Source organism: Scomber japonicus, chromosome 7 (assembly GCF_027409825.1).
Source record: "Scomber japonicus isolate fScoJap1 chromosome 7, fScoJap1.pri, whole genome shotgun sequence".
NCBI lineage: Eukaryota > Metazoa > Chordata > Actinopteri > Scombriformes > Scombridae > Scomber > Scomber japonicus.
In genome coordinates this window covers 23855424-23874428 of record NC_070584.1, presented here as the reverse complement: position 1 = coordinate 23874428, position 19005 = coordinate 23855424, and the positions used below count along the sequence as shown (strand labels likewise).

Below are 19005 nucleotides of genomic sequence, written 5' to 3'. Positions count from 1 at the left end.
AGCTTAAACTTATTTAAATAATGAGCGTTTATGTAAAATTTAACTTAAAGACAGCTCTAGAAATTATTGACTTTAAAAATGACATAATGAAATTACCTTGACAACTCCAGATCAGAAAAGTCCATACAGTAGATGATCCTGACATAGTATTTTAAGAAAACTGAAAATTTGAGCATTTTTAAAGCACACCACCATTGGAACAAAGCTACAGATCAAATAAGTGATTAAAATGATGAAGGAATTGTTACTCTAAGCCAAAATTGCATTAAAGTAAACTTTATTGGTAAAGCCCCACGTTGACATCAATGAGTGTTACTGCAGGTACCTGAGCAGTGGGTGGAATTTGCGACCCTTGCCAAATTTTGGTGACTTTCGGTCTTACACTAATGAGGTTATCAGATTTATTTTCATGTTACATTGGTGTTTGATACAATAATGTTAAGACATTCCTCATTAATATGCAAATGATGCTAAGTGGCCTCCAATTTGATCAATTATTCTGTAGATGGTTAAAAGGGAAAACTGTATTACGTGTCAGTCTTGAATTAACCAACTACCACAAACAGTCAACACCATTAACATTATAATAAACTGATCTACTGTGTACAATGATGACAAGATCATTTTTAAGAAATGTGGTTGTGTTCATTCTTTAAAAACCTCTTATTAAAATACCAATGTTGATGATCAAATACTTATAATGATAATCAAATTAAATTAAAACCGTGAAAAACAGCTGCTTTAAAATTCTATCTATCTTTCTTTCAGTCAACACATGTGCAAGCAAGAGGTATTAATATTTGAAATTATGGTAAAAACAGAACACAGCAGCCCCAAAAATGAATATGTTTAATTCATTTGGAGGTTGTTTCTGGTGCTTTGATGATAAAGTAGAGAAATGAGGTTTTACACAAGTGTACTTCAACATTTATCATTTGTACCTGTGTTTTAATTTGGCTTCAGGTCCTATTAAGACAATTTGGAAAAATCCTAGATCTGTGTGAGGATTTTAATGCAAGGTGAAAATACAGCTTAATAGACACAGGCTGAAAGGATGGCTGGCGGCCTGACTAGCTTGGTGTCGTGGCATTTTGATTTCGGTGTCACAGGGGACTTACAAGTCATCCACCCGGTTGCCCTTCCTGCCTCCCCTTGTGATTCTTTGCACTTCAGCTCTGCGTTTTGTTAGATTGGGGCTGGCACCCTTACTCCTCTCTCTAACCCTCTTGTGTTTCTGACTGTCTACGTGTCAAAATAACCAGAGGGCATTTGAGCTCCCCGACGTTCTTTCGCCTCCCACATCCCACGTTAACAAGATCAATTAAGACTGCCATGTTAGATTAACACACACCAGGAAACAGCACAATTAATGAAGCTAACTCAATCAAGAAGAGTAAACGAGGCGAGGTCACACGCTCGCACATAGTTCAAGCAAGGTGCAGCCAATCAAAAGCCAAGGCCTACTGACTGGACAAACACAAGATTAAAGATTCAGACTGACTTAAACTTTCATCATGTTAACCTTAAATCTACTAAATCCCTCTCTCCATAAACCGTGCTCAACTGTTTCCACAGTTTCTCTCATAGTTCCACAAAAAGTCCTGCTCTCATCAGAGGAAAGAATTTCTGACTTCCAAAACATTTGGTGGTCACAAACAGCAGTGGAAACTCAAGGTACAAGTCTGCCTGCCTTTCTGTCACGGGGCCAAGAAATGGTGGCTGGCTGGCTCGAATTTTGGCAGCAATGGGGCAGCAGCAGCTAAAAGCTAAATCCCTTAACTATTCATAGATGCATGCCAGAGCCCAGTTCAGAGCTCTGGACTGAGACAGCTGCAAATATACAACTGGATAGAACTTTTAGTTTGCTGTAGAGAGAATCAATACAGGGCAAATATGTGGATATGCTACTAGTATGTGGCTAAAATCCTGATCAATATATTTTAAGCCTCAAGTTTTAGCACTAACATTCATATTTTAGTGCTTTTGGTAGGACTGGGTTATAATGACTGTTTATCCCTCTGTGATAAACTAGGTTGAAAGACTTAGTATATAGGAAGGGATGGTCGTATACAAATGTTTCTACAAATTATCGATAACTTTACTGGGTGAAGATACAGTATAGAGCTAAGTGAGCAAACAAAACTTCTATTTATCTTTCTAAAAAAAAAAACTAATGATTGTTTTTTCTAAAGAATATATTTTTTAAATTCCCATCCAGACCAAAAACCACGCCATGTAAACAACCTCTGTTTTCTGACTATTTTCCATCTACAGAGAGACTCAAGCCTGACATTCCCACAGCAGGCCTAGTCACACATAGGCATGTATGTATGTATATTCAAATCTATTTAGCGATATTCAGTCTGCCCTGAATAACACTTCCAGCATACACCTGATTTATTCACTGTACAGGAGCGAACAAATCAGGTGTGTGTGGCACAGCCGTCCTATATTTATGAATATGGGCAGTAAAATATGTCCTTTTCACGTCTGTCCTCACATCCTACCTTCCACCACTGCCCGCATTATTTGCTCAACAACATCATTCTCCTCTGTTTTGGCACCGATGTGAGGCACTGTTCCTTCAGAAAAGACACAGGAGGGCTGTGACCAATAGAAGAAATATGCACCAATAGACAGATTCTTCCTGCATTAAACTCACAGTATCCATCAAACATTCACCAGGACATGGTGCTGCTAACTGTGTGCTATCTGTAAATGCAACATTTTATGTTCTGTAGCTTGTTTATTAACCTCTTGTGCAAAAGAATACTTCCACTTCTATCATTTCCTCCTTCACTTTGACAACCAGCTTCTTGCCCAACCTTCCAAACATGCTCTGTAAAACTATGTGCGAGTTGGCTTTTGCAACATGGTGAACAAGAAGTCACTCAACCTTGATATGAAAGAGCATTTTTTCAGTCAACTGGGGCAAAACTGAATGGGGGGAAAAAGCAAAAAGCAGAGCTGGGCACAGCAGGGATGGAGTAGGACAGAGTGGGACAGATGCAGAACTGAGAAAAATGCCAGTGGAGAAAAAAAGAAAGCTTGTTAGCCCTGATGTGTTCATGGTCCTGTGAGAGACGGTGTGTGGAGCTGTGCACCACAGTAGTTGGCAGTGGCTTTAGGTCCTCTTTAATCCCTATTTCCTCCTCTCTGCATTATTCATTTAAAACAGGAGAAGAAGAAAAACAAAGAGGGAGCCGATTATAAAAAGGTGGATCAAGGCAAACTGGCAGGGAGGGGGGATGAATTAGGAAGTGAGGGGGAAGGGTCCTGGAAGTAAGCGGTCCCAAAGAGAAGAGTGCTAAATCAGCTCTCGATCCGAGGACAATAAATATGAACACAGACTGATGAGCTTGGGCCTAAGAAGGAGAGAAAGGAGAAGGGCAAGAAATGGGGCGAAGAGCGGGGTTGGGGTGGATAGTTAAAAAAGGAGAGAGGAAAAATATAATGTGACACTATCCGGCCCGGGTGTAGGATGTGAAGGAATCAAAGGCACCTTTGAGGAACCAGAAGACGACAGTGAAAGTGCTAGAAGAGTGGTGTCCATGATTACAAGAAGTGGGGAAACCTTTGAGTCTGTGCTCATGAAAGCCCACCCCAGGCCTCGTCTGAAACCCCTGCTTGACTAACACTGATGATACAGAAAAAGAAAAAGAGGAAGAGAGAGGAAGAGAGCCACTAATGATGGAGGGGTCCGGATACTACAGAAGCAGCGTACTCTCCAATTCATTTTAATCACTATTCAAAATCATTAGCCCAAATGTGCGAGCACTCGTGTACGTTGGACCACGAGCCGAGAGAGAGAGACAGAGAGTAGGAGAGGACCAATTACACCTCAGCGTGTGAGCCAGTCTTTGAGGTCTTTGAGTAAGATTGTCCAAGACTTCATGGAATAGAAAATGAAGAGAGGAAACTTTATTGTCTCTCAATCTAAAATAAAAAAAAAAAATTAAATAACGCAGCATGGAAGGTGAAGGAGAAACCTTTAAAAATACGCTTTGCAAAGCCTGCCAAACACACTACAGAGTCAAACCATTTAGACTTTTCTGTTCCCCCAAATCTGGCTACAAAAGCAGAAAGTTAATCAGGGAGCAGCTCAGCATGAACCTCAACCAATCACGCAGAGGAACCAAACAACAACGCTGACATCAAACACGGTTCATTTTTCAACATGTCACAACACGGCTGTATTAATGACTAAGTCTCATTCAGACTGCACAAAAATGAGCGCATGTCTCATCTCTTAGTGTGTTGGAGGTGGAACATACAGAAAAATGTGTCTGATCAAACTTAATGTGACTTTTCAGGCTCTTCAGACTCACTGTTCAGGTGTGTGTGTTTAATGTGTTCGGAAGTAATGTTTTGCCAAGCAGTCTGCAGACAAAACAGTGTGTGTGTGTGTGTGTGTGTGTGTGTGTGTGTGTGTGTGTGTGTGTGATATCTTTGCACAACTCAGACCTTCACCCTCTTCCTTGCGGAGGCAGCACAGAGAAGTGATGAAAAAAAGGAATTAAGACAAAGAAAACTGCTGAGGTCCATAGGGACGCTACAAGGCCGGTGATCCATAATGCTGCTTGCTAACTATTTATAGCGTTCTTTACATTTTTCACTTTCAGATTTTTATAGGCTAATGATTATTTCACTGCAGAAGTAAATAGCACAGCACAAACAGGATGGGCTTCATGTGAGGCCTAAATTGATTTATTCCCTAACCAGCCAAACAAACTAGCACAGTGTTCTGCTTCAGAGCGAGTACATTTCACCTACTGTAGCCTTTATAAAACACATCTGCACTATCACCTGACCTGCCATGAGCCAGTAATCCCATTAAAGACACTAGACTCTTCTCTGTCTTCATCTGTGTGTGTGTGTGTGTGTGTGTAGGCGCGTACACACCTGCACATTTGTATTCCCTCCTATCTCAGTTTTCTGTTCGTATTTTCAGCCACTATATAAAGTAAAGATGTCCGCCATTGAAAAAAGAACTGAAGCACATGCAGGTGTCAGCCACTCTCCTCCCCTTTCCCCTTCTCTCTCGCTCTTGTCCTCTCCACCTCCTCTTCTTTGTGCTCCTCTGTGCTCTGTTGCTCCTGTGTGTTGTTGACACGAGCTGGCACGTGGCTGAAAGCCCAGGCCACCTCTCTGTTCTATTGTCCTGCCCACTCCACAGCGGCAATGACGACTCTCTCATAGCGAGAGGACCTTTGTTGCTAGCCTGTCACTTCAGCAGGTGCCTTACAGTGAAAGGCAGGAGCCAGCCAGCCAATCAACCAGTCAGCCAGCCCGCGCCGCTTCGTTAGTGCAGAGCACCGTTTGATGTGCTCATTTCATGAGCCGGAGACGGCGGCCAAGGAGGATGCTAATAATCACTTGAAAAACAAAAACATTCCACTCAAGCTTGTAAAAGATAAACTCCAATTTCAATGATAAAAGAAGTGACAGACAGCCATGGTACCAGTTGAAAAAAAGACCACTGGCTTAACTACCCTTCTCTCTTTTTTCATCATCATCACCGCCCCCCTTCCCTCTGTGAAAACAATTCATACTGTCAATCACTGAGAACAGACAAGGTATATTGACAAATTGCTGACTGTGTAAGGAAAACAAAATCGTGTGGGCTAAAGTATGCAAAAACAGAGCTGCATTTAAGACAGCTGTGTAATCCCTCAGAAAGCAGCTCGGTGTGTGAAGGAGCAGGCGGTGTGAAGGAAAGAAGCCCCCCAGGCGTTCAGGGGAGGGGACCCTGGGGGTTTGGGCTATGCTTGCACACCCTCACTACATTCACAGCCCTTCAAAATGCCATATCACCATCACACCTCAGTTAAAATAGAAACTTTTTTTGTATGTTTGAGGGAATGAATAGGCAGCACTTCTAATACATTTTAAATGTTCCAACTCCTGTCTAAAACTGGTCTGAAAACAGAGTTGTAACTTTTAGGGTGCCACATTAAAGTTAAGGAGATCTTGGAAACTACTGAGACATAACGTAATACCCAGGCCGGCACAAACACCATTAAAAAGGTACATGGAAGTAGGCTTTCTGCCGATCTGATCGGCTATATCGGATCGGACGATATTTTGCATTTTATACAATTCCATCAAGAAGTTCCACACTGACATGTTTGTTTGAATCCGACAGCTAGTTTTGAGCCCTGTCGCAACGTGACGGACAATAAAGTTTTTTTAATCTTGAATCATTAGCTGTCGGATTCAAACAAACATGTTGGTGCTGTGGGACTTCTTCAGAGTAAATGAGGCAGATAAAACACAAGCTCTCTGTGCAACACTAAAGTACCTTGTGGAGGAGCATCTACAAAATGTTTCAACACCACAAATTTAATCAGGCATTATTGGATAAGGAACTCAAGGAGGAGCATGCCGAGTTAAAGAAACAGAGCGTGGACAAAGACAAACGAACACTGAAACGGATGCTGAAGCAAACAGTAAATTAACAAGTTATTTAAATACACATATTGCTCCCTCACGTGATCGGTTTGTTTAAACTCACTAATCGGTGATCGGTCCCAAAAATCCTGATCGTATAAAGCCTACATGGAAGTTGCAATTATGATTATTAGTCTGACTTATTTCTTGAGAAGTTGATCAATAGTTTGATCTATAAAATATGTGTTTTGTCCAATCAAAAACACCAAAAGATTTAATTTATAATGTAAGACAAAGAAAAGCTATCAAGTCTTGTATCTAAGAACATAAATTAATGTTTGAAAAGTATGGATCACTGTTTCCTAAACCCCAAGATGACATCCACAAAGATATTTCATTAGTTCAGAAGCTGGAATCAGAGACTTTGGATATTTCCCCTTGAAAAATGACTCAAAATGATGAATCAACTGTCAAAATGGGTGGTGATTAATTTCCTGTTTATCAAATCAATCGATAAATCGAGTAAATGGTGCAGCTGTCACATGACTGCCAGCTCTAGCCTGTTTTTTTTTTCCTAGGAGAAAGCAGTGCAGTCATGGTTGAGGCTATTCATATGCAGCACTTTAATGTGCAAACCACCAAATATATGAAATGAATATATTCAGGTTGAGCTCAGTATATTACACACTAGTCAAACTTTTCAACACTGAACTTTATTTGGTGACTTTTTCACTGTAAGTCACCAAATACCAGCGAAAACTAAAGCAGTAAAATAAAGCTCAAGTCTATGATAATTGAGTGATTTGGTTAAAGTAGCTATTTAGGTGTTTTTAGGAGCACACCCCTCAATTTATTTGAAGCAAATATCCACACCCAGATCTGCACACCACAGCATTACGAAGATCCCAAGGCTTTAGGTTGCACTAGTGCCCCGTGGCATTCACGATGCAAAACAGAGCATTGCACAGCACAGCAGAGCTTCCAGTGCTGGAGGACCAATAAGGGCTTTGTTTGTTAGCCATGTCACTGACTGACCACCAAATTAGCTTCATCACCTCTGGCACCAGGATATCGGATGTGACATTCGTGTACCACAGGGTGGGGGCCCAGTTTGTCTGCGAGGCTAGAGGGCTTATAGTTGGAAATAAAAACAAAGAAATAAAAATGAGGACAAATGAGGAAATTTAATAAAAAATAAATAAAAAAAGAGGGAATGCCTCACGCAGTTTTTTGTTCTGTTCTAAATAAAGGATTGTTTTACACAGCATTGCGACCAAGAGTCTGGTCTTCATCAAAACAGCTGTGCTTTCTGAAGCCTAACCTCGTGATCATGTTAACAGGAGTCAACACACGAGAGCATCATCTTCCAGGCAGCATTCAGACTCTGAAATTACATTACCCTTCTTTGTCCTCTAGTCATTTCAATAAAAAAGGAGGGGATTGAGCTGAGGAGTAGACAAAGACAGCTTAAACATGGGCCATTTGAACTAGAAATGACATAATTCAAACCACCAACTAATGGAGAAACTTGTAGCTGCTGTGGTTTCACATGCAACAAATGCCTGTTAAATCCATTTTTGTTTCATATCAGCATTTGTGCTTTCTACCCTGCATGCAGGTTGAAGGAAAGCAATGACAAAGCACCAACTGCTGATCCATCCCTGTGTTGTTTGGAGATGATGAAGCCTGTCATTTGAGTATCTCAGCTATGAAACAACCATTAAAAAAAAACATCTGGTGAATGAGAGACCAGCACTCTCTCATACTCCCTTTAAGCAGGTTTTTTTTTTTCTCCCCCCTCCTCCCTGGATAGTTTGAAGCAGTTACCCAGCGTCAGTGTCGAAGTTTGTCTAAGAGGAAATGACAAAAGCAAGATGTCTAAATCATTAGTAATGTGAGAGGAGCAGTTCCCAGGCATGTCTCGTTACATAGCTGAGTGCTAACGTGAGGGCTAAGGGCTCGTGTTGGGGCTTTACTGGGCTCAAGCCTTCTCATATGCTCTGAAGGGGGACAGAGGAAGTGGACCACAACCTTTTAGCATCTTCGACATTAGTAATGGAAACACCTCGGACTCTGACCCCAAAAGACCCTTATCTCAACCCTGGTAATTAAAAGGGGCAGAAAGTGATACAAAGCACAGCCCACATATTAATATAATACACGTAAACACACACCTGAACAGATGCAGACTCACACAGGGATGAATGTAAGGCTGGATGCACACACTGAATACATACTAATAGCGGGCCCATGAGAACATGGCTCCACAAAAATCAAGACTGGTCTGGCCCTGGTTCGGTTTCAGCCTGCTGTGGCTTCTGCGGTGGGCCGTGCTGGCTGCCGCACACACACACACACACACACACACACACACACACACACACACACACACACACACACACACACACACACACACACACACACACACACACAATCTTCTAACCAGATCCAGAGCACCACCACTACATCAGAGGTCAAATGCAGTGCTGTCTCTGCATTTGAGTGTCGGTGTCACACTGCCAAGAAGAAACTCCTTCGTATGAAACAGATAATATAGCAAATCTTTCAGTTGATTCCAGTAGCACAGTTTATCCTGGCTTAGGATCACATCACATTGAAATGATTTGCTTTGACCACATATGTAAATCTAAAAAGCAAAGAAATCAACAGCTCGAGAAAGGTTCTCTTCAGGTTTCCTTCAAGGTTTTATTTTTTCACCCTGTTCAAATTAGAATTTGAAAAACAAAAACAGTACGGCGGTTAATAACAGTGATGGAGGCAGGGATGCATTGTTCATTTCTAGACATATGGCTCTGTCTTGAAGAGTAGATGAGCCTTTGAGGAAAACTTGGACTGAAAATAAATCAGGAATAATGCGACTGTATAAAAGAGACAGTCAACATGTTTTGGAAAGGGTGCTTGAGAAAACAAAATCTGCTGGCTCCGATTTCTTTACTTGCAAACGTCTCTATTACACATCAGTATTCTAAGAGAAAGAAGATATATGCTTTGTCTATCGTCTGTGCACAATAATGAAGTGAGAAATGAAGCTTATTCTGCTGTTTCTAAAATGCTTTAGATAGCTTAAGCCAAAGAGTGCAAGCCAAAGACCTCAAAAATGTACACTTGGACATAAATAATTATCGAAACATAACCCCATAAACCTGTGAGCACACACAACACATGCATAGGCAGACACACAAACGCACACACGAGAAGTTCAACGTTTATTTTTATTCCTCAGGCGCTCATCCTTCTTTGCATGAGTGCATCACCCGGCACACCGACAGAGCATCCGAGTGTGTGTTCGAGTGTGTGTGTAAGCAGCTGACGATCAGAGAATAACGTTACCCCTAAGGGGTCGCACTTCTCTCCATCCTCTCCCTCCACCCCTTCTCCTCCTCTCCACTTTGTGCCCGCAGGGATTTCCCTTTTCAGTTCAGGAGAGATGTCAGACCTGTTCCACCATCCCTCACACAGAGGCTGGACTCTGCCCTCCGTTCACCCGACATCTGTAAAACTCCACAAATCAGCCTCATTTCTGGATATGAGGGCCAACTGGGGCTTAACAAGGCCACAACTCAACATCAAATGCACCATTTGTTTATTTTAAACCTAATTCCCTATGGGAAGTTAATCTCTGAAGGACTGAATAAATTCAAAGACATGGAGCAAATTATGAGAAATCCCCAAAATCTGTTTGGCCACTTAGCTGAACACTGAGCCCCTTAAAATGTGACTAGCCTGAAATTACAGTGTCCAAGATCCAAAATCACACAAGATCTCTCACAAATATTCAGATATGGGAAGAGAGCCCGGAAAAGCAGGAAATAATCACATGTCAGAACCTTGTACATGCACATCCTCGTCCAGCTCATAATAGCACATAAAGTCTTAACCACTATCTTAATCCTGTCATCAGATCCACCCCACTTCAGTCTCAACATCCTACAATCAATTCTTTTCTTTCTTCTCTCCCATCCGCCCCTTCTCCAATCATACGACCGCACTAATACTTCCTCACGCTTGCCACATCTTCACTCTGTCGTCAGAAACATCACAAATAACGTGAACCTCCTCATCTGAGCTGTTCAAAGGGCAGAGAGGAGCACTAATACAATCTGCTACCCTCAATTATACTTGAGAGGAGCAGTTTACATTTAAAAAAAGGCATATGGTCCATGATGCATCACCATCAAGGCTTTCTTTTTTCTTTAAAAGGAGGTTTTTCCTACACTTAAGATTTCCATACACATAAAAAAGCCAATTTCAACATCACCAAAGGGTTATTCATACCCCTGAAATGTCACCTAATATGTTGATTTGTGTGTTTTAGTTAGAATTATCAATCCATATGTTTTATATGTTCATTCAATAGATATTTTCACCCAAAGAATCTTGTAAGAATACAAGTGTCTCTGTATCACGACAGAGATTTTCAGAAAATGAAAAAATGCCAGTTACTGAGATGGAAGAAAAAGATGGAAGGGAAGAAAGAGAGCAAGAGAGAGATGGAAAAAGAGAGAGAAAAGCTCCACAACAGGGGATGAAAGCAGCTAAACCAGAGAGGTCTTCCCTGCCTCCTTCACACATTAGAATATTAATATTAATGAGACTTCCTGTTTTTCCCCCCTCTGTTTTTCCCCTCAGTCGATTTGAACATGAAAAACTTAAAAAGCGCAAATTCCAGTAGTTGCGTATCACAGTTTGACCCGGAGCCACACAGCAGACACCAACCATGACAGACTCGCTGTTCAAAGCAAGCGGGAGCTGCTTTCATCAGGGGATCCTGGTGTTTTTTTTACAGTGTGACACCACCAGCCCATGCCATCTGCCTTTTTCTAAAATCACAACTTCAAGATGTGCTTCCTGCATGTGTATTGTTTTTTAGGTGGGCTTCACAACCAAGGCCCGATGTCACACAGGCCTTTGCTGATATGCTGCTTGCTGACTGCTGTTTACAGCCGAGCCCCGCAGTGTGGCGCAATGTTAAATATTCACTGTTAAACTGTCAAGCCAGAACTGGTTGGGCGCCCAGCCAGACATTCACAGTACAGTAGCGTCGGATTCTACCCGTCTTCAAACGCAACCCAACCAAATGTATCACTTCTAAATCAGTCCAGCCTACTTCCCTCCTCCCACCACACACCCACTTCCCAAAAATGCCTCGGCTGCTGAATACCACTTCGTTAAAGCCTTTCTCCTCCACGCATTGTTCTAAACTTACATTTTCTTCATCACAAATACTATGCAAAAATGTATTAACACACACATCGTTTGCACTTAAAAGACACCTCTGCTCTAGGCTTGAGTAAGCGGCTGCTGACTCTTGATGCCTGCCTTCAGACATCTGTAAAATATTTTTATTCGGTGCCCCAATACCGCACTGGCAAAGGTCTCTCATCCTTGGCTTGGCAGGACTTCTGACAGAGCGAGCCGGCAGCGCCATACAGGCCTAACCCCTGCTGCTGCAGCTTCCTGCTGCTCTAAGGGAGTCAGGCTGCCTGCCTCCCATTGACTGTGGGCCAGGCTGGGCAGGGAGGAGGAGGCTGAGAGGAGGCCCCGGGTAGAGAGGACCCCCAGGAGAGGAGGGCAGAGGCGAGAATGGCAGGACAGACTGAGAGTCATAGAGGTTGAGTGTAAGAAAAGGGAAAATGGGGGAAATTAAGCAGGAGGAAAGGGGGGCAAAAAGAGAGGCAGGAATAGAAGAAGAGGGAAAAAGATGGGTGGCATGGAAGTGGAAAGGTGGGGGGGGGGGCAAAGGAGCTCGAGGGCAGACTAGGCAGCAGGAGTTGAGGGGAGCTTCTCATTATGACTCCTCTTCCTTCTTCATGCCCCCGGGCCTTGACCACAACCTCAAAGCCCCAGGCCAAACCAAGAGACCAGGAAGACCACGAAGGAGTGCTGTGAGTCAGGGTACAAACACAGAGAGAGAGAGAGAGAGAGAGAGAGAGAGAGAGGGGAAGAGAGGAGGGGAGGAGGGAGAAAGAGATGTCCCCCACACCCCAACAGACAGCGTGAAACAAAGAGAGACTGACAAGAAGAAGGATACGGATTTCTTAATTAAGGTTGTCTGCTTATGATCAGAGTCTTAAGACTACATACAGATTTTACTACACAATACAGAAGCAATGTACATTTACACATTAGAAACAGTAATCCTTCTGAAAAAACACACACTGCATCACAATATTTCTTTTAATAGTTTCCTTGTGGAACTGCATATGTGGACTAGATTTGGACAGTCTGGACTTTTACATTGCCAACATAAAGAGAAAACAGTCTTAATGCAGTTTTCATCTAATAGCAGTAATTACTAGAGTGGTGCATATGAAAAATGTAGCTGTAAAACATGAACCTTTCTTTCAAACCAACAGCTAACATGCAAGACCAATATGAATATCATTATTATTTCAATGTGTTCGCTGTTTGTTTGTTCTGCAGTTAACTTGGTTGCAACATCAGACTTGAATAACAGGAGCGTTTCCATTGTTTCGACATAGTGAGTGTAACCACAGCGCAATGGATTAGAATATTGTAATATGAGTAAAACTAAAATGCCTTAAGGCTGATTTATGGTGAGTTACTTGACACTTTTTATACGTGTTGCTTGACACCAATGATGCATTTTTGACAGAAAAAGTGACATTCAACACTTTTCTTCCATGTCGCACATCTGGAGTATTTTGTAACATTGCGGATACCATCATATTTTGCCTCACAGTGTGATTGGGTAAGGTTACTAATGTCACCATGGAGACTGTAGGTTTCACTGAACTTTCTTATTGATATTTTGATCTGTAACTTTAGATAACTTATGTCTAACGTCCTTGTTTAATTAGTCTCGGGCCAGGATGATATGTGGCTAATTTAACTAAACGAGCCGGACAGAGGAGAGAGCATGTGGTTACCATGGAAACGAATGAAACTTTTTTTCGCCGAAGCATAAATTGAAAATGTACACGTGACTCTTTAATTTCTGTTGAGCAAATGTCGAGCGACCTGCCACAAAAATCGGCCTTTCGTGTGCCCTGATCCTTTCCTTGCAGATCAGCCTGTGACGTCACGTGAAAAAAAAAAAAAAAAAAAGAAAGTGAGAAAGAGCGACAGAGTGCAAGACAGAAAAAAAAAATGTCCCTGGCTTTTCACACTAGATAGGGGGAGGGTAAAACAGACAGTCTGTCAAAACAAGATGCTTCTCATACAAATTTGCTCTCTTCTGCAGCAAATCCCATGTGAAACATTAAGGCTCATTTGTGGTGAGGCTGGAACAAACGCCCATAGCACAGTAAGCAACACACACACACACAAAAAATCATCCTCTCTCATTCTGTGCATGAGAGCAAATTCATATTGTTTTTGTCTCATCTCATGACAAATGCATACTGTCACTGTCACTGATGTGGTGTTTACAGTGGCATATAGCATCTTGTAATTATTCTGTGAATTTTGTATCCTGAGGGATTTGTATTTTTGCATGTGGATAATCAAAAGAGATAGACAGGGAGAAGGGACAACTGGAGAGTGATCTTGAATTTTCTAAAAAAAAAAAAATGGTGCTTGAGAGCCATCTTTCCAGCACAGTTCCCAATATGCCAACATGGCTTTAGAAGCTTTGTTTAGATGGCAATATACAGCTGGATATTCCCCCAACAGGCAGTAACCTACAGGCACATCTCAGATACTACAGATATTAGATATCTATAATATAATGCATGTGAAGTTAGTCCACAAATAGCCCAAATAAATAGTTTTCTTTATGTGGACTGCCACTGAATAAACAAATAAGCATTTTAGCTATATTACACAGCCATCCTAGTCACCACTCCATCTCCAAATAAGTAAGAGAATACAGTCTGTCAAAATGATATAAATCATAGTCTTTATTGAAATATTTACTTACTTTCCATTTAGATTAACATTATTTCAAAGTAGGTCTTGTTTAAATCATTCCAGTGTACACTTGAGATATTCAGTCATAATGAAGCTGTTTATGTTGCATTTATTTTCTACTGCTTAAAAGGCTCTTTTACTTTAAGTGGGGGAAAAAATGACTTCTTTGTTATTGCACTTTAATGAATCAATTTATTTAATAGGTTCAATACTCCATGACATGTAAATATAGTTGTTTTATATAGAGGAGGATTTCCACAGCTGAAGACAAGACCATGGCTGTAAAAAACCCCCGAAAAAAGGCATAATAATACCCTTTGCTGTGAAATAAATCACTGATATTGTGCGGTCATGGCATGAGCTGACCCGGGGTCACTGGTATCGTTTCATAAACTTTAAACGGGGTGCGAGGTCAGTAATGTTTGTGTTTACATGTATTTGTAGTCTGCCACCCCCTTCAGAGCGCTGTAGAGCCCAGTGAGGGAAAATCATCAATGCCACAGTGAAATTGAGAACTTTCACATGACACGCGGAGCCGCAAGGCATCCTCTAAGGATATTTGAATGCTTGAAACATCAGTGACCCTTCATAAGATAGAAGAGAGATGGATATGAAAAATATTGACAAGCCGGCTATTTGAGGGGAGTGTAAGAAGCTGCTTAGACAGCCCACTCTCATTGCCAAAGACCTTACTATAAACTCTACGAATCTGAGCCTGGAAAGGAAAGACTCAATTCTAAAATCTTCAGGGGAACGCAACAAGCTTCTATTTCTTTTTCTGTTTGTTTTTTTTTTTATTATAATTTGGTAATATCAACAAAATTGCAAGGCTAGAACACAAAAGGAGCCTATATCTTCAGCAATGATCTGCTACCTTTGCCAGCATTGTTTCTGTACAATGCTCGGCCAAGATCTTTGACATCATGCAAAAGACAGTGTTTAATGTAGCTCAAAAATGGCCTTAGGAAGCATCCTCCTTCAAATATGCTTTGTGAAAGGAAAAAAAAGGCGCTAACATTTTTTTTTTTTTTTTGTTCTTTCTTTGTGAAAACCCAAAGGCAAGATGACTGTTAAAGTGGTCAGATGACAAATGTCTCATCTGATCTTTAATCCAGTAGAGGGGCCGGCTCCAGGGTTTAAAACAGGAAACTCTCACAGGATAGAGTGATTTGGTAAATTCCACTGCACTAAATCACTGCTCTGGGTGCCGCTGATTTCTCCACACCGATGAATAAGAATTTAGGTCTCTCTCTGAATGTCTCAATATTCTAAACTCTAGCTGTCACTTAGATTACACTAACATGACATTGGCCAATATTTAAATGCATAAGCACAGGATACATCCAAACAGGGAAATGCCTGGCAAATATACTGCACAGCTGTTCTTTTAAAGTTTATTCTTTCTCATGAAATAGTGTCATTTACAAGGCCTTCACCAATAATAAAGTAAAATAAATTGTGCAGGGAAAGGGTCAAGTGTATTTTGAAGGCAAAGCTCCTTTTTTCCTATGTGTATTTTTTCAGGTCAGTCAAAGAGTTTAAAAACGCTGCTATCACAACTTTCTGGTTTGGCTACTCTTATTAAACTCAGTCAGTAGAATGAGGCAAAAATAATTAAGTTTTGCCAATGCCTGTCAAATATAATCCACCTCTCATCAGAATACACTGGCACAAATCCCTCAACACACAGACTGATAGAAACATTTGGCAGCCATTCGCTAATCATCCGGTTCATGACACATTCCTTGATAGTCAACTTCACAGAGCCAGCCGGTGTTCATCTCCATCACCTGATGACGCTGGCAGACTCCAGCCTGTTGTCTCTGACAATGATCGAATGTGGCAACAGAGAAGTGAGTAATAATTGGGTCAACAAGGTATGTCAGTTCCCACTAAGTCTCGTCTGAATCATCTCTCTGCAGCATAGCCAAATGTGATAGTGTGACGCCTGAAATATTTGTCTATGATAGGCAGCGACAGCAACATGGCATGAGTTAACGTTTTCAACCTATGTGTGACCCCCCCCCCCCCCCCCAACATGGTCAGGCCTTCATTTTCTTACTTGTATCTCACCTTTTAATTGTATGTTATCCTCATTTCTATTTCTATTTTATCTCTTGCCAAGTTTATTATTATTATTATTATTATCATCAGATGAAAGAGGGACCATTACAAAACAGTCCACTCAAGTCCGGGCAGAGCTTCTAATGCCATCAGCATTTCATGGTTTTGCAATAGCCATTCTGACTCATTAGAAAAGCAGTGAGTCACACAAGTTTCTTTCCCCCATAGAAGACTTCTTGATTTATTTTTCATTCAAATAAACCATCTCTTTACAACAACCAGTAGCTCTCTTCCAAATAAACTGTGTCTTCCAGGCTATAACTCTTACAGAGTTAACAGAAAGCTGGGAGCAGCACTTTAGCTAAAGTCTTACCAGACAGAGATGTTTCAGTATATATACACACTTATAAAAGCAAACGGACACAATTTCCACGGAAAACAACTTGATGACTTTAAAGTATTTGTTTCAAAAACTTGGTCTAAAGGTTCAAAAGTAACACTTAGGTGCCCTTGGGTTAGCATTTTTGCGTAATACTGTGATTGTGTTACCTAGTGTTACCTAGTTTGGTTGTAGTTTAAAAATGTTATCTGGCATATGAGGGTTGGAAATAACAAATCAATAAATTCATATACTTGTTCTCAAGATTTAACTTGATTTGATTAAGACAGAGTTTGATTAAAAGATACCCTAACTTATTAAATAATTGTTCATTAAGCAATTTTAAGTAATATAACAATTAACATTTGCATTCGTGTCAGCATTTACTGTTTAATACTGGCACTGGCCGACGTAGGGCTGGACAATATATCGATATTAAATCAATACTGTGATATGAAGACCATATATTGTCTTAGACATTGGATATCACAATAACATGATATGATATAAGTGTTGTCTTTGCCTAGTTTTAAAGGCTGCATTAGAGTAAAGGAATGTCTTTCTGAACTTAGCAGACTATTCTAGCTGTTCATACAAGTCTGTGCTGCAAAGTGTGCAAAGTGCTCCTGACTGCATGTTTTTATACTTCTTCAGTGCCCACACTTCATGGATCAAGGTTCAGTGGGTTACCTCTGCCTCGTCAGACATTTATCACCTAAATATTACCTCCATTAGCTCTTGTTTTTCATTTTTAGCTCCACCCTTTATACACGTAAACAGGGCCCTATAAATAAATTGTCAATGAGGGTGGCTGGACAGCTGAACAAGCTCTGGCATTCAGCTGAAGCTGCCAGCTAAGCTTAACCTAAGCAGATAAAATGTAGCTATGCAGATTGCTTATTTAGCCAGGTATCTGCCCTCCACCTGAAAACATGTGAGGTGCACATGTGGTCTGTCAGCTTTAGTAGTATGATAAGTTTATAGTGTGCAAATGAAACATGCACTTTTAAATAACAGGCATGATGAGTGACAGTAGCTACCTAATAATCCCTTTGACTTTGCAACACTCACTTTCCCTAAAAGACTGATTAGACACACACAAAAAGATGTGGCCCAGTTAAATAAGTATAAACATGTCTACACTGTCAACACATGTACTCACTTAAATCAGCCACAGTGTAACACACAGAATAGACAGACTTGATCTACACTGTCACAAAAACTGACTCAAGTTTAAGAGCAGTAAGTAAGTTAAGTGAGGCCTTATGAGGAAGTAACTGTGCCTCATGTGTACTGTAACATCACTGTAACACTCACTGTAGCATGGGATCAATATGTGGCTAATCCATTTGACTACAGTGTTGTTTCCACCACATATTTGGCTATCCTTTCGCACTCTGCAATAAGGCCCCAGTACCATTGTGCAACTTTAAATGACAAGCGGAAACTTTGTTACATTTAAGGCAAGTGAAAGTTAGCAACACAGCCATGCTAATAGCCTGAGGACAAGCTAAGCTAACTAGCGAACTTCGTAGAAACTTCTTACGATTGTCAAGGTCGCATCTGAACAACAACTGGTGACTATTATGAGCTTTGTGTGACTGCCAAATCCCCAAACAAGTTAAAGTCTTAAGTCATTTATTTTTTTAGCCGTTCACTGTAGTAGAGTTTGGTAAATTCACTGTCAGCTGTGTGACTTCTTACCAGGAAGTGGGACTGTGTTTCTAAGCTGCTCCTTCTTCACGTTTAAGAGCTCCTCTCTTGATGGGTTATGGCGGTCGTCTTTGTTTTGACTTTCCCCTTTTTTCTTTCCAAGGGCGCTGCAACAAGTCGACTCGTCGGGGCCCTCTCTTCTCTTCCTGCGTGGCACTGTTGCTTGAGCAGCTGTAAAGTTTTTTGTTTTGAAAGACTAGAGAGAGAGAGAGTGAGTGAGAGAGAGGGAGAGAGAGAGAGAGAGGCTGCAGTGCTATTGCTGCAGAGCCAGTCGGGATGTGTACGTGTTTTCAGACAGTCTCTCTCCACTAGGCCCCCCTCATCACACCGCACTGCTGACCCGTGTGCCAGTAATGTAAACAACCCAGCATTCCCGGAGCGCAGAGGAGGGGCAAGTGTCAAAGAGTGGAGGGAAGCTGTCAAATACCGCGAGATTCAACAGAGAAACTCAAACTGAAAACCTGCCCCTCTCGTTTTTCACTCCACAGGTTGGGGGGTTGCTTTGGAAGAGGTTACCAGGAGTTTCCAGGGGTGATTTTAGAGCCTCTTTATAGGCCTAGGTGCCC

At 41.3% G+C, this 19005-nt stretch overlaps 1 protein-coding gene across 2 annotated transcripts in view; it reads right to left on the bottom strand.

Moving 5' to 3' along the window:
- The window catches only part of nek7 (NIMA-related kinase 7), a 64628-nt gene extending 45876 nt beyond the window's left edge, over nt 1-18752 (bottom strand). For both annotated transcript variants that reach the window (XM_053322745.1, XM_053322746.1), the window contains exon 1: nt 18431-18752. The gene's annotated coding sequence lies outside the window, so the exon portion shown is untranslated. The remainder of the gene's footprint in view (nt 1-18430) is intronic.
- Between the last annotated feature and the right edge of the window lie 253 nt (nt 18753-19005).